Genomic DNA, 13,495 nt, shown 5'->3' on the forward strand with positions numbered 1-13,495 from the left:
AAAACACATTGGCATTTGTGGCAGGACATTCTTTGTGGGGCACTGGCTTCTGCATTTCTAGAGGCCTTGCTTTCCAAGTTCTTATCTTCTAAAGACCACTAGTGTCTCCCAAGTATAAGGACAACAACACCCTACCAGCTGAACTTGTTTCCTTATGTGAGCACCACTGGCTCTGACTGGGGTGTGTTTATCTCTTGACCAATATGGTTGTGTCTGCACTCAGCCTGGGTTTCTTGCATAGGGACCTGGTTTTGAGGCATGATCTGCAGAAGCTACACAGTGTTTCTGGGTTGGATGTCAATGTGTCCACTGCTCCTGTCCAGAGCAGTCACTTTTTCAGGCCCAGATGTTTTTCTTCAAGGCAGCAGCAGGCAGAGGAATCACCAGTTCTGAGTCCTGTTGCCACAGGAAAAGTCTTATAAAGGCTGAAACCCAGGTGCTGTGGGCTAGCTTCCTGGGTACCCAGCGTGGCCCAGTCTTGCTGGCCTTGAGAGCTGCCTGGGGTTAGCACTGCCAGTTCTACCCTGTGAGCTCATGCAACATTCAAGAAGGGCCGAGCCCCTGGGGTGCAATCAGTGAGCCTCAGGAAAACCAGGGAGGAAAAAGCAATGAGTGTCTACGTGGGGTTTGGCTTCTGGCCTGCAGCTGTGTCTGGCTGGCCAGCTATTCCCACCACAGTGGCTCCGGAGGCCAGCTTTTAAAGGAGAGCCAGCGGCACAGCAGCGGTGGTATTTAAACCATCGCTTGTTTCCAATTTGCCCAGCAAAGAGTCTGCTGTGGAGACAACCAGAACATGTGTACAAGTGAAGGTAATTCCAGAAACAGAAAGTTGACAGCAGCTGGATTTCCAGCGCCCGGGAGCATGTACTTGGTGAGTTTTCCTTCCTCATTTGGGGAGATGGGAAATGACTCCTTTGCTCTTGCTGTGGTCTGGGGCTCAATTGTACAACAAGGCTCACTGTTCAAAGCAACTGGCTTAAAAATGTATGCATACATGAGGTATTCTAAATGCGAGGTACCCCTCCTGTCCCATGGCAGGCTTGTGCCCAGGAGGGCGAGTGGCAACAGGAGGTGAAGGAGCCTCTTGATAATGAGCTCCAGATGGTCCTGCTTCCTCTGCCGGGGAAATGTGAGCAGAGAGTTCCCAGATGAGGCTTTGAGGATGGAGGTCTCCCAGGGGCTCTTCGTGGTGGACTTCTCCCTGGAAAGCATGCAGCAGGGCTTGGAGGTCCTGTAAGGTGCAGATTTCTCATCCCACTCCTGGATCTGCTTGTGCTGTGTGCTCCCTGCCCTCTTCTGGGACACGCCCTTTAGTTGGGGTGCTCTGTGGCTCAGAAGCACAGTTGATGGCTGCAGGTCCTGGTACTTGTGGGAGGCATGTGCATCTCTGGAGAGAGATGGCAGAGGATACAAGGTGGCATTCTGCAGGCTGAGTCTATTCACTTTGTATTAATTTTGCACCTTTGTCTGAAAGTAGACAAGGGCCACAATCACATTAGAAGAGCCCCCAGGCCTGCTGGGCACTGGACCCAGAGGGTTGACTGAGGCAGGTACTCTATAAATGAGGGGTGCTGTGGACTAGTGAGGGCTTCTGTGAATGCACATGTTAGGGCTACTGTGTCCTTCAGTTGTGTTGCTTACAACTCTATTTGTTCCTGACTATTAGGCTTCTTCTTCCCTCTTTCTTCCTCCTCCCCTTCCTCGTCCTCATCTTCCTCCTTCTCCTTTTTACTTCTTCTTGCCCTTCCCTTTCCCCTTTCCCTTCCCTTTCTCCTTATTCTCTTGTCAGTGCTGGAAATTGAACCTAGAGTCTCCACACTGAGCTATATTCCTAATCTCTTTTATTTTTATTTTTGAGACAGGATCTTACTAAGTTGCTCAAGTTGGGCTCATACTTGTGAACCTCCTGCCTCAGTCTGGGTTACAGGGGTGCATTACCCTGCCTGATAACTTCAAGGCATCTTGAGAAGTGGCAATGACAAATTGCATTTGTCCCCTTCTGGCTGGGTGTGGTTTGTAGTACCATGTGATGGAAAGAACTTGGAATCTGGCCTTAATGAACCTGGCACCGGTGATGGGAGGCCACCCTGTAGTAACTCTGAAAATTGCCTGAAGTCTGATTTTCTTGCCTTTCCAAGGTAGGTAATAATAATATCTGACTAGAAAATGATTCCCTGGAAGATCAATTGAGAATTGTGAAAAGACTTGGGAACCCGTAGGTGTGATCTTTTTATCCTCTGCTCTTAGAAGTTGAGCTTTAAAGTTCCTTTCAACTTCCAATTCTGTGATGTTGGACTCTTTCTAGGACACATCACACTGCCCCTTCTTCCCGAGAGAAACCCATGACGGTCTCAAGAGGCACAAAAGCCTGATACAATCCAGTGGGATGACTTTGTCATCTTAATTTCATTTTCTTTATTTTTTGAGTTGAACCAATAGATCTTGAAAGCAACAACAGGCCTGGGAAAAGAAATGAGCTCCTCACCAAGGAGCTGTCTAGGAAGTGGGAAGTGGGGGGGGGTCACCTTGGTTTGGTGCTTGTGGATGAGGTGTCTCTGTGGGAGTGATTTGTATATGTAAGGTGAGAGAACCAAGTGTTTGAGTTTGGCTAATGCTCACTGGAGAACTGTTATGACATCAAGGGTAGTTCTCAGCTTAAAATGTCTTACATGTTGATTTCTTCTTCCTTTTTCTGTGAAAGGGAGGCATTCTTGCCAGGAATAGTCAAGGTTTTGAGATCTAAATGGAAGCAACAAATTTGGTAGAAAGAGGACTGGTTTTAAAGTCCAAATGCCTGTGTTTAGGTTGGGCTACCATTAACTAAGTACCTGTGTGACTACAGGAAATAGTTTAACTTTTCTGATCTTCAGGATTTATATGTACATATGGAATATAACATTGTTTTGGAATATAATATTGTATATATGTCATGTGGTATAGCAATTACTTTTGCAAAAAAAAATTGGACACTTAAAAATGGATGGATAAGGGGTTGTGGTGGTCATGTTTGTAACTACCTCCAACTACTGGGAAAGTTGAGGCAGGAGGAGGGCAAGTGGGAGACCAGCCTAGCCACTTAACAAGAACCTGTCTCAAAAGATAAAAAGTACTGGGATATGGCTCACCAGTAAAGTGCTTGCCCAGGATGCCTAAAGCCCTAGGTTTAATCCTCAGTACATAAGAAATGAATGTATTGCATATATCCAGAAAGCTGCTTAAGTCATAAATGCTCAGTTCGCACTATCATAAGGTGAACACACTCTTGTAACCACCACCCAGATGGAGAACTACAACATTATTATACACCCCGAGCCCTATTTTTCCTCTCTCTGCCACTCTCTAGCCTCTCTCCCCTAAAATGACCCAATCTTATGTCCCGGTGCTATAGGTTGCTTATGAACCTCATATAAATGCAATCATATAGTACCTAACTTTTATGTTTTGGCTTATTTTACTGTTGAGTGTATGAATAGTTTATTCTTGTTGCTGCATGATACCTCACAGGGTATATGATTATTTTCCAGTGTCTCCTCTGTCACTGGTGGACATGGGACTGTTTCTGGTGTTTGCTATTCCCACATGATGCTGTATGCATTCCTGTTTGGCCTGTACCTTGCAGTGGAGTTGCTGCGTCCTGCACTATATGTCTGGTGCAGCTTTCTTTTCCTTTTTTATTTTTTTTGTTATTTAATTAAAAAAATTAATTCTATTTTATTTTGAGGAGTCAAAACAGAAGCAAAACCACGTAGAAAAAAAAAAGACAGAAATAGGGTAACATACAACAATACATATTTTACAGATTTGCAAAACAGGAATAGCTAATTAACAACGGGTGTTATATTATCTATTTTTATCATCAAATCTGTTGCTCAGATTAACAGACACAGTTATGCAAGATTGGACAAATAATTGAATATTAATGCTTGCTTTCAAAGAATCTTACATTTTTCCTTTAAAAATTTATTTTATTTTATTTTATTTTATTTTTGGCAGAACCAGGGATTGAACTCAGGCCCTTGCACTTGCCAGGGAAGCGCTTATTCCACTGAGCCATCTCCCCGGCCCCAAAAATTTATTTTAAAGAGAGTATAATAATTGATAAGAGATTAGAAATGATACACAGTTAGAAGACCAAGATGAGAGGTATTCAAGCATGGAACTTGTATTACACGTTGCTGTCTTCGATGTAGTTGCTCAGATCGCAGATATCAGCGTACAGAGTTAGTGAAGATGAAAATCTAAACATTAACTTCTATTTTTAAAAAAATTGATGGAAATTATGAGAACAACCATCTCAGCCATCCTGTATATATACTTGCATTTTTTCCCCTCCTTCCTTTTTTCCTATCTTTTCTCCTTTCTCTCATCTTCATTGTTTAATCATTAAGTTCAGTTTCTTTCCATTTTACTATATCTATTATACCTTTCAGATTTTATTTATTCTTTCAGGTTCTTACACAAGGGAGACAATGTGATATTTACACATGTGGGTCTGATATATTTCACTTAGTTTTCAGAACTTTTGGGAAAATACCCAGAGGAGGAATAGCTGGATTGAATGGGATTTCCAGTCCTAGTTTTTTGAGGAGTCTCCACATTGCTTTCCATAGTGGTTGTACCAGTCTACATTCCCACCAGCAGTGCTGTGGAACATTTTTTCATGTATTTATTTGTCACTTGTATGTCTTCCTCTGAGAAGTATGTATTCGTCTCACATGACTATTTTTGGATTGAGTCCTTAAATTTTGGGAGTCAAATTTTTTTAGTTCTTTATATCATTTAGATAGAAATCCTTTGTTTGAGTGATTATTGGTTGTGATTTTTTCCCAATTTGGGGGTTGTCTTTTCACTCTGTTGGTGATTTCTTTTGACATGCAGAAACTTCTCAATAAGATGAGATCTCAGTTGTTGATTCTTTGCAGTATTTCCTATGCAGTTTGGCTTTTGTTCATGAATTCTCTGCCTACTCCTATGTCTTCAAGATTTCTATCTACTTTCTCTTCTAGGAGATTTAGTGTTTCTGTTTTAATGTTTAGATCTTTAATCCATTCTGACTTTAGTTTAGTGCATGGTGATAGACCTGGGTCTAGTTTTAGTTTTCAGCATGTAGAGAGCCAGTGTTTCCAGCACCATGTGTTCACTTTCTTCCAGTGAACATGTTGGGCCCTTTTATTGAAGATAAGATGGCTGAGTGTGTTTGTAGTTGTATTTACATCTTCTAATCTGTTCCATTGATCCTTGTGGCTGTTTTTTTGCCAGTACCATGCTGATTTTATCACAGTAGCTTTGTAGTATAGTTTAAAGTCAGGTATTGTAATGCCTCCTGCGTTGCCTTTGTTGCCCAAGATTGGCTTTGCTATTCTAGGTCTTTTCTGGTTCCAAAAAATTTTAAGAATGTTTTCTCTAGATCTGTGAGGTACACTGATGGTATTTTGATAGAGATTGTTTTAAATCAGTATAAGAATTTTGGAAGTACAGCCATTTTCACAGTGTTGGTTCTTCCTATCTAGGACTAAGGAATATCTTTCTATTTTCTGAAATCCTCTTTGATTTCTTTTTTTTAAAGAGGGTTACAATTTTCATTGTATAGATATTTTACTTCCTTTGTTAGATTAATTCCTAAGTATTTCATTTTTTGGAGCTATTGTGAAGGGTATTGTTTCTCTAATTTCTTTCTCAGTACTCTAGGAATCTGTCCATTTCTTCTGTGTCTTCAATCCTGTGAGCGTAAATATTTTCAAAATTGATGATCTTCTGAATTTCTACAGGATCTGTGGTAATTTCTCTCTTTTCATTCCTTATTGTTTGAATTTGAGTTTTTTTTTTTTTTTTACTTTCTCTTTTTGAGGATGTTATCTAGGGGTTTGTTCATTTTATTTAATCTTTCAAAGAACCAGCTTCTGGATTCATTAATTCTTGTATTGTTTTTTTATGTCTCAATTGCATTAATTTCTGCTCTAAGCTTTATAATTTTCTCCCATTGTTAGGCTTTGGGCTTGATTTGCTTTTCTTTTTCTAGAATCTTGAGATGCAACATTAGGGTATTTATTTGTTCTCACTCTTTTTTCCTAATGTGTGAGTTCACCACTATAACTTTCCCTGTAAGAACTGCTTTTATTGCATCCCACAAATTCCAGTGAGTTGAGTTTGAATTTTCATTGGATTGTAGGTATTGTTTAATTTCTTATTTAACTTCATCTGCAACACATTGGTTGCTGAGGAGGGTGTTAAGTAATTTCCATATGTTTGTGGGGTTTTTGTGGCTTCTTTTGTCATTAATTTACAGTTTCATTGCACTGTGGTCAGATAATGTGCATGGGATAATTTCTGTTTTCTTGCATACACTTAAGCATGATCTATGGACTAATATATAGTCTCTTTTATTTCTTTATTTTTTAAAGGGAAACATCAAGTTTAATTTAAAGAAAAAAACCACTAGCCTCTGTTAGCAGGAATGACAGAGCAAACCAACTCCTGAAAAAGTTCAGCACCTTGGTGAATATGTGTAGTAGAAAGCTAAAAGAAAAACAAAATGCTACTTAACTTAAAGTGTTACAAGGTTTTTGCAAATCAACTCATTTCACTGGTGAATACATCCCCTGGTATCAAATACGTGTGCAGGCTTGTCCCCTGAATGTCTGGCGCAGTTAAACAGCCCAATGTTGCCACACAGGAAAAAATTTCCATTTCAGCCAACTCTTAGTGGAGGGGCAACTAGCACAACACCGTCTCCCCGGACAAACAGCATTGGGATATTTCGTTTTGTTGATTTGTATATCTCCTCGAATGTCTCTTCATAAATTTCTATAGTGGTCACAGTTTCTTCCACATCTCCCAATATCATGTTTAAATGCTGATCATAAGTATGTAATCTGCCTCAAAACTCTCGGTCATTCCTCATTTTCACATAGATCCGCTCATCCAGGCTGAGTCTGATGAGATCCAGCGGCTCCTCTATGGTGTTGGTGCTTTGTTGCTGGTCCACGTCATCCGCCATCTTTCAAACCCTGTGCCCTTTTCCTATAGTCTCTTTTAGAAAACATCCTATGTGCAGCTGAAAAGAATGTGTGTTCAGATGTTGTTGGGTGGAACACTCTGTATATGTCCACTAAGACCATTTGTTCAAAGGTTTGGTTCAGTTCTGCTACCTCTTAGCTAATTTTTGTCTGCTTGACCTATCTTTTTGACATAAGGGCTTATTAGATTTTTCATGTCCCTTAAAATTTGTCTTATATATTTGGGTGATTCCATATTTGGTGCATACATATTTATGACTGTGGTCTCTTCCTCTTGAATTTTTCTCCTAACTAGTATATAGTGATCTTCTTTATCTTGTTTGATCATTCTTGGTTTGAAGTTCAGATTGTCTGAAAACAGAATAGTTACCCCTGTTTTTCTTCTGAGGTCCTGGAGCATATATTATTGTTTTTCATCCTTTGACTTTCAGCTTATCAATTTATTTATGTGTTTCTGTATACAGCATATTGTTGTATTTTGTTTCTTAATCCACTCTGCCAGTTTGTTTCTTTTCTTTCTTTCTTTTTTTTCTTTTTAAATATATTACAGGGTCTCACTACACAAATTGGACTTGTAGTGATCCTCCTGTTTTCAGCCTTCCAAGTGCTGGGATTACAGGCGTGTGACACCACACCCAGTCTGAATCAATGTCTCAGTGTGCCCCGGGGGCAGGGCTGGCATGGCACACCAGGGATCAAATCCCTGGCCCCTGTGTCTGCTTAAGCAGGCACTTTAATCCACTGAGCTATCTGGCCAGCCCAGTCTATTTCTTATAATTGGTGAATTAAGTCCATTTTTATATTGGTGGTTATAATTGACATGTATTGTCTTATATTTGTCATGTTATTTTCCTGCTGCTGGTTGCCTACTTTTCTCCTGTGTTTAATAGCTTGCCATGTTTGGTGGATTCTTTCTGTTGTCATTCTTGGAATTATGTGTATTTTGATACCTTTCTGGACTATCTTTTAATACTCTGTGTAGGGTTGGTTTAGTCATCATGAATTTCCCTAATTTTTCTTTGTCATGGAAGCATTCCACCTCTCCATTAAACTTGAAAGAGAGTTTTGCAGGGCATATCAGTCTGGATTGGCATTTATTTTTTGTAGGACTTGAAGTACTTTGCTCCATGCTCTTCCTGACTTGATGGTTTAGGAGGATAAATCTGCTGTTATTTTGATGGGTTTTCCTTTACATGTGATTTGTTTCTTTTCTCTAGTGACTTTTAGTTGTTCTTATGCTGAATTTCTGGGATCTTAATTATTATATGTCTGGGTGTAGTTTTAATTTGGTTGATATTATTTGGAGTTTTATATGCCTCAGTTACATGAATGTCAGATTATTTTCCTGAATGTGGGAAGTGTTCTGCTATTACTTTTGCCCATATCCTTTTTATGTTGTTTGTGCTACCTCCTTCTTTCTCATTGATGCCTAGTAGTCTATTAGTTGTTCATCTTTGTATCATCTTGCAGCTGTTAAATTATTATTTCCTGGATCCTAGTTGTTTTTTTTTTTTTTTCTTTTTTTCCTAATTGTTTTTAAGAGATCTTTCCTTACTTTATCACTAACTGCAGTGGTGTCTCCAAAGTCTGAAAGTCTATCTTCACTTTCACTCACATGATTTTGCCAACTTTAATGGAGTTTTTAAAAAATTGTATTTACTTAGAAGTATACAGAATGACAACAAAACAGTTGCAACGTTTTTTTTTTTTTTTTTTTTTTTTTTTTGCAGTCACAGAGTGGTATTCAGTTAACAGAACAACAGTTATTTCATATAAAGCTGTATCAGAGACAACTGAAGATGAAAAACTACCATCCTCATATATAACTAATTTGTGCTGTGCACCAACAAAAACCTGCTTTAAATTTCCACGCCAATGTACAACCCCCATGCTGTACCAGGCAAGGTTAGTGGCTATTGAAAATGCTCCCAGGACAGGGATATCTAAATACATATTTGATAGTGTGTTAACTATAGAAAAAAAAACTGTACATTTTAAAAACAAATCTTATACAGCCTTACATTTCAATTTTTTTTCTTCAAAGTGAGTGAGTTTTGCACAGGGGAGTTAAATGCTTTATAGACAAGAAAAAAAAACTGCTCTAGAACCAAGTTATTCATCATCATCCTCTTCTTCATCCTCCTCGTCCTCTTCATCTTCTCCCTCCTCTTCATCCTCATCTTCCTGATCCTCCTCCTCTTCCTTCTTTTCTTACTTTTCTCAGCCTTGATGACTCTCTGTTTTGCTGTATGAAGTTTTCCTTTAGCCCCATAGGCAGCGATGTCCTTTTCATACTTCTCCTTCACTTAGCAGCCTTCTCGTATGGCTGCTTGTCATCTGCTGCAGTATTATTCCACATTTCTCCAAGTTTCTTTGTGACATCACCAATGGAGAGACCAGGATGTTCTCCTTTGATTTTTGGGCGATACTCAGAACAGAACAAGAAGAATGCCGAAGGAGGCCTCTTGGGCGCATTGGGATCTTTGAACTTCTTTTCTGTTTCTCCTTTAGGAGGAATTTAAGTTTTCATTTGTCTTTCATAACAAGCCTTGTATGCTCTTGCCATGCTTTTAAGTTTTCCTTTTTCTTTAGCAGACATGGTCTTCTACTTCTCTGAGCACTTTTTAGAAAACTCTGAGAAGTTAATGGAAGCATCTGGGTGCCTCTTCTTGTGCTCCTCTCAGCAAGTTTGCACAAAGAATGCATATGATGACATCTTGCTTCTCAGCTTCTTAGGATCGCCTTTGCCCATGTTTACTTGTTTTCCTCAGTGAGGTACAGAGTCTCCCAGTACCTGTCTGGCTCTCACTTGCCTTGGCTCTGTCTCTATGGAGCTCAGTGTACTGCAATGGCTCCTAAAGGAGTTTTTAGTATCTTGTATATCTCTTTGAATCTGCTTCATGCATTCTATTTCTTTCCTATATTGATTATTCAAGGTTTCCATCATTTTTCGATTCTCCTCCATTTTTTAATCAGTGTCTTCATTTTTATTTTTATTTTATTTTTTCCCCATAATTTTATTAATAAACAAATAGCAATGAGACAGTTTCAAATCAAATTGGTAGGACAGTTTCAATAATTAACACATTGCATATATTCTTCCTAGTGGTTAATTGCTGTACAAGATGCAGACATGATATCCTAACACCATTAGAACAAATCACTCTATTCATTAAGAGAATGTAACTGTATATCTATCCTAACCACTTTGAATACACAGATACAAAATGGACATTAATCTGTATCCCCTTTTTTGGTTAAGTTCCATTATTTGAATATTATAGGTGTGTAAACTCAGCAAAATATTCTAAAAGAGTCCAGTAGCCCATAATAGTATTGGGTCTTCCACTTGACTGGCAACGTCAGAAATTGTTGACCTGAGTCCCCTGCAGCTCAACATAACAGCATGGCTTTGCTTCTTATATTTCATTTTTATACTTTTCTGCTGGATGGTTAAGACTGAGGTAAAGCAGGACCTATGCAACAAGAGTTGTAGTTTTTGGGTCTGATAAGGTCAGTGAAATCCCTTCAGGATTTATCCTGAGATCCTGTATCTCAGATTGTAGAACCTTTGTCAGTGTGAGCCATGTGGATGAGTCACAGCCATTGCTTGGCCAATGTGCTCTCTGTGAAAGCCTGAGAGAATGTTTTCTCTCCATGTGACTCTCCTTAGGCACACTCTACATCATTGATCACTTTCCTCTTTGGCCCCATAATTTTCTTGATCAGAGAATTTGGGACACTACTGAGTTCCATGACGTTACAGTACAAGTTCTCATATGTCCTGAGTCTTAACTGACCTTAGAAGTCTAGGGCCAAAATGTTGGCTTTCCCTGCAGCCCTCCTTTTTCTCTATATTAGTGTCTTCTTTAGAAATGCTTAGTAATTCTTTCATTATAGTTATCATTTCTTTTTTTACCTGTGAGATTATTTCTGATCTGATTTCCTCTATACGCTTCTGCAGTTGTTTCTTTACTTCAGTTGCTATTATTTCAGAGATTTCAGGTGCATGGCCTCCAGTTTCTTCTATGCTAATGTATCTTGGGTTTGTTCTAGGTGGGATTGGGGCCTGAGAATGCATTTTGCTCCTTTTTTCATTTTCTATTTCAGAGAGAACTCTTCATTTTGATTTCTGTGATACCTTTTTGTAAAAGTTTGATAGTAGGTAGCAGCATCACTGCAGTCAGAACCTCTAGGTAAAGTGTCTGGTTTTTAGTTATCTCTCCTATGTTAGAGACTTTTGTTTTGTATGTGTCCCAAGATTTTGCCTTCTCTATTGATTGAGAGTGAGATATTGGTTTTCATTTGGCACTGTCCTCTGTCCTTCAGTGTAGGGCTTTGTTACTCAAGCACCTCCTGATATTAATACCCAAGGGAAAATATATGATTAAAGCAGATATGGTTTCCTATTTACAGTAGCACAATTAGCAACACTAATAACAGCTAGTGCAATTCAGATATTGATGAACTTTTATAACTAATGGATTTGTACTTTAGACAAACATCATAGCTATATAGCAAAGCAGATCTTAAATTGGGAATTTGTATCTAAATTAGTTTCCCTGAGTTCTGCCTGGATACCTCCCCTTCATGCACCTGGAGTCTTCCAGGCAGACTAGCTCACACCAGTTACCTGCTGCCACCTCTGTGTGGCAAGGATGCTCCTGTGGATCTCGGGCTCTGCCTGGGCTCAGCTGGGCCCAGCAGTACGCCTCAGCTCACTGGGTCTAGATCTACTGAACTCAGACTTGACTGGCAGGACCTGGCTTGGGTCTGCTTGCTGTGTTCAGCTCCTTCCAGCTGAACCCAGTCCAAGTGGACAGTTAAGACCTGCTGGCTGCTGGTCCTGTGGCTCCTTCACAGCAGGCCCTCTAAGGTGGACTTTCTTTTCCTTATTTTAAAAATTATTTTTAATTAATATACAGCTTTAATAGATATGGCCAACTACATTTGCAAAATGGTTGTATTAATTTACACTCCCACCTAGCAGCTTTTCTGTTACTTTCTTCTACAATAGTTGATATTGGCAGTCTTTCTAATTATCTTGCCATTCTGCTGAGGGCTAATGATATCTTTATCTTTCTTATTTGTATTTCTCCAGTAGCTACTGAGATGAAGCACATGTTTTATTTTTATTTTTGGTGCTGTTGAGCTGGCAATCAAGCTCAAGGCCACTATTAGGCTAGGTGGGTGTAATACCTCAGCCCAAACAAATTTTATACACTCATAAGCATGTAGGTATCCACTTTCGTGAAAAACTTATTTAAGCTGTTGGACCATTTTTGCTGTTTCCTCTTTTTAAAAATTTGTATAAGTTCTTATGATATTTTGTTTGAGTATATTTGTTGGTTATTAATTTTTTTGCACGTATCTTCTATTATGTGGCTTGCTTTTTCATTTAAAGCTGTATTATTATGAACAGCAATTTATAATTTTGGTGTAATTTAGTGTACTGACACTGTCAACCTTAAGAAGCATCTTTTCTGGTGCTCGTGAACTCCTTGTTTGGGTGCGAGGCAGAGAAGTTTTCTGCTACTCCCACTGTCTCCTGTGGACCAGAAGGCTATGTACGACCTGCGAAGCCCCCAGGAAGCAGCGCGGCTGCCAGGCACCTTCAGTCCAGCTCCAGGATGTTCCTGGGCTTTCCTCGAGTGGGCAGAGCGTGCCTGATTTGAAAAGCCTGCTGCAGACTCAAAGTTCTTGGTTAGATTTAAAGGCTTAGTTCAGGCCACACAAGATTTGCAGTTTCTAGGAATCCTGTTGTCTGTCTGCCTGCTTATAAGGAAGGATCAGTGTTTGTTGGGGCTTCCTAGCATTAGTTCTTCTAAAACCTTCTGGAAATAGCATCTCTGATTTGGTGATACTGTTATAGCTCTTTGCTGTAGAATCAGGCACTGGGACCCCACTTGGCCTGAATTTCCCACTCAGGGAAACTCTTGTCTTTCCACAATGCCACTAAGAGGCCAGTCCCATGTGGTTCTCCCTTCCTCTGTCATACTGAGTGGACAGGTGGCTGCCTGCGTGTTGGCCAGAGAACAGTCAAAGGCTTATGTGGACTGGAAACAGGTGTTCACCTAAGCCTGTAGGATTCCCTCATGTGGAGCCTGAATGCAGGACCAGAAGGAGGTTGCTGGCTAGTGTCGGCGAAGGGAGTGCCATTTTGGGCCTGTGTGTTTGCTGCCTGCTGAGAGGTGACTCAAGAGAGACAGGAGGGCACAGGGGCCAGAGAAGAGCAAGAAATCACGATTGGAAGAGTGCGACGAGCAAGTCCCTGGCTGCTGCCCTGTGAGTCAGTGTTTCCTAGTTCCCCTTGAGAACGCTCTACCCATCCTTGTGCCAATCTTGTCTTTTATTGGAGCTACTTCCATTGAATTTCTGAATCTTGGGATCAAGAATCCAGACTAACATAGTCCAGATCAAAGGCGAGAAAACGAGAAAAGAAAATGTTTATAGATTGTATTTCATTCAATAAAGTTTAT

General features: G+C 39.9%; 1 pseudogene; it reads right to left on the minus strand.

The window, feature by feature from the left end:
- Positions 1-6,589: 6,589 nt before the first annotated feature.
- On the minus strand, positions 6,590-6,997 carry LOC101562084 (annotated as a pseudogene).
- Between the last annotated feature and the right edge of the window lie 6,498 nt (positions 6,998-13,495).

The sequence above is a fragment of the Octodon degus genome, unplaced genomic scaffold (genome assembly GCF_000260255.1).
Source record: "Octodon degus isolate 3935 unplaced genomic scaffold, OctDeg1.0 scaffold00088, whole genome shotgun sequence".
In the NCBI taxonomy this organism is placed as follows: Eukaryota; Metazoa; Chordata; class Mammalia; order Rodentia; family Octodontidae; genus Octodon; species Octodon degus.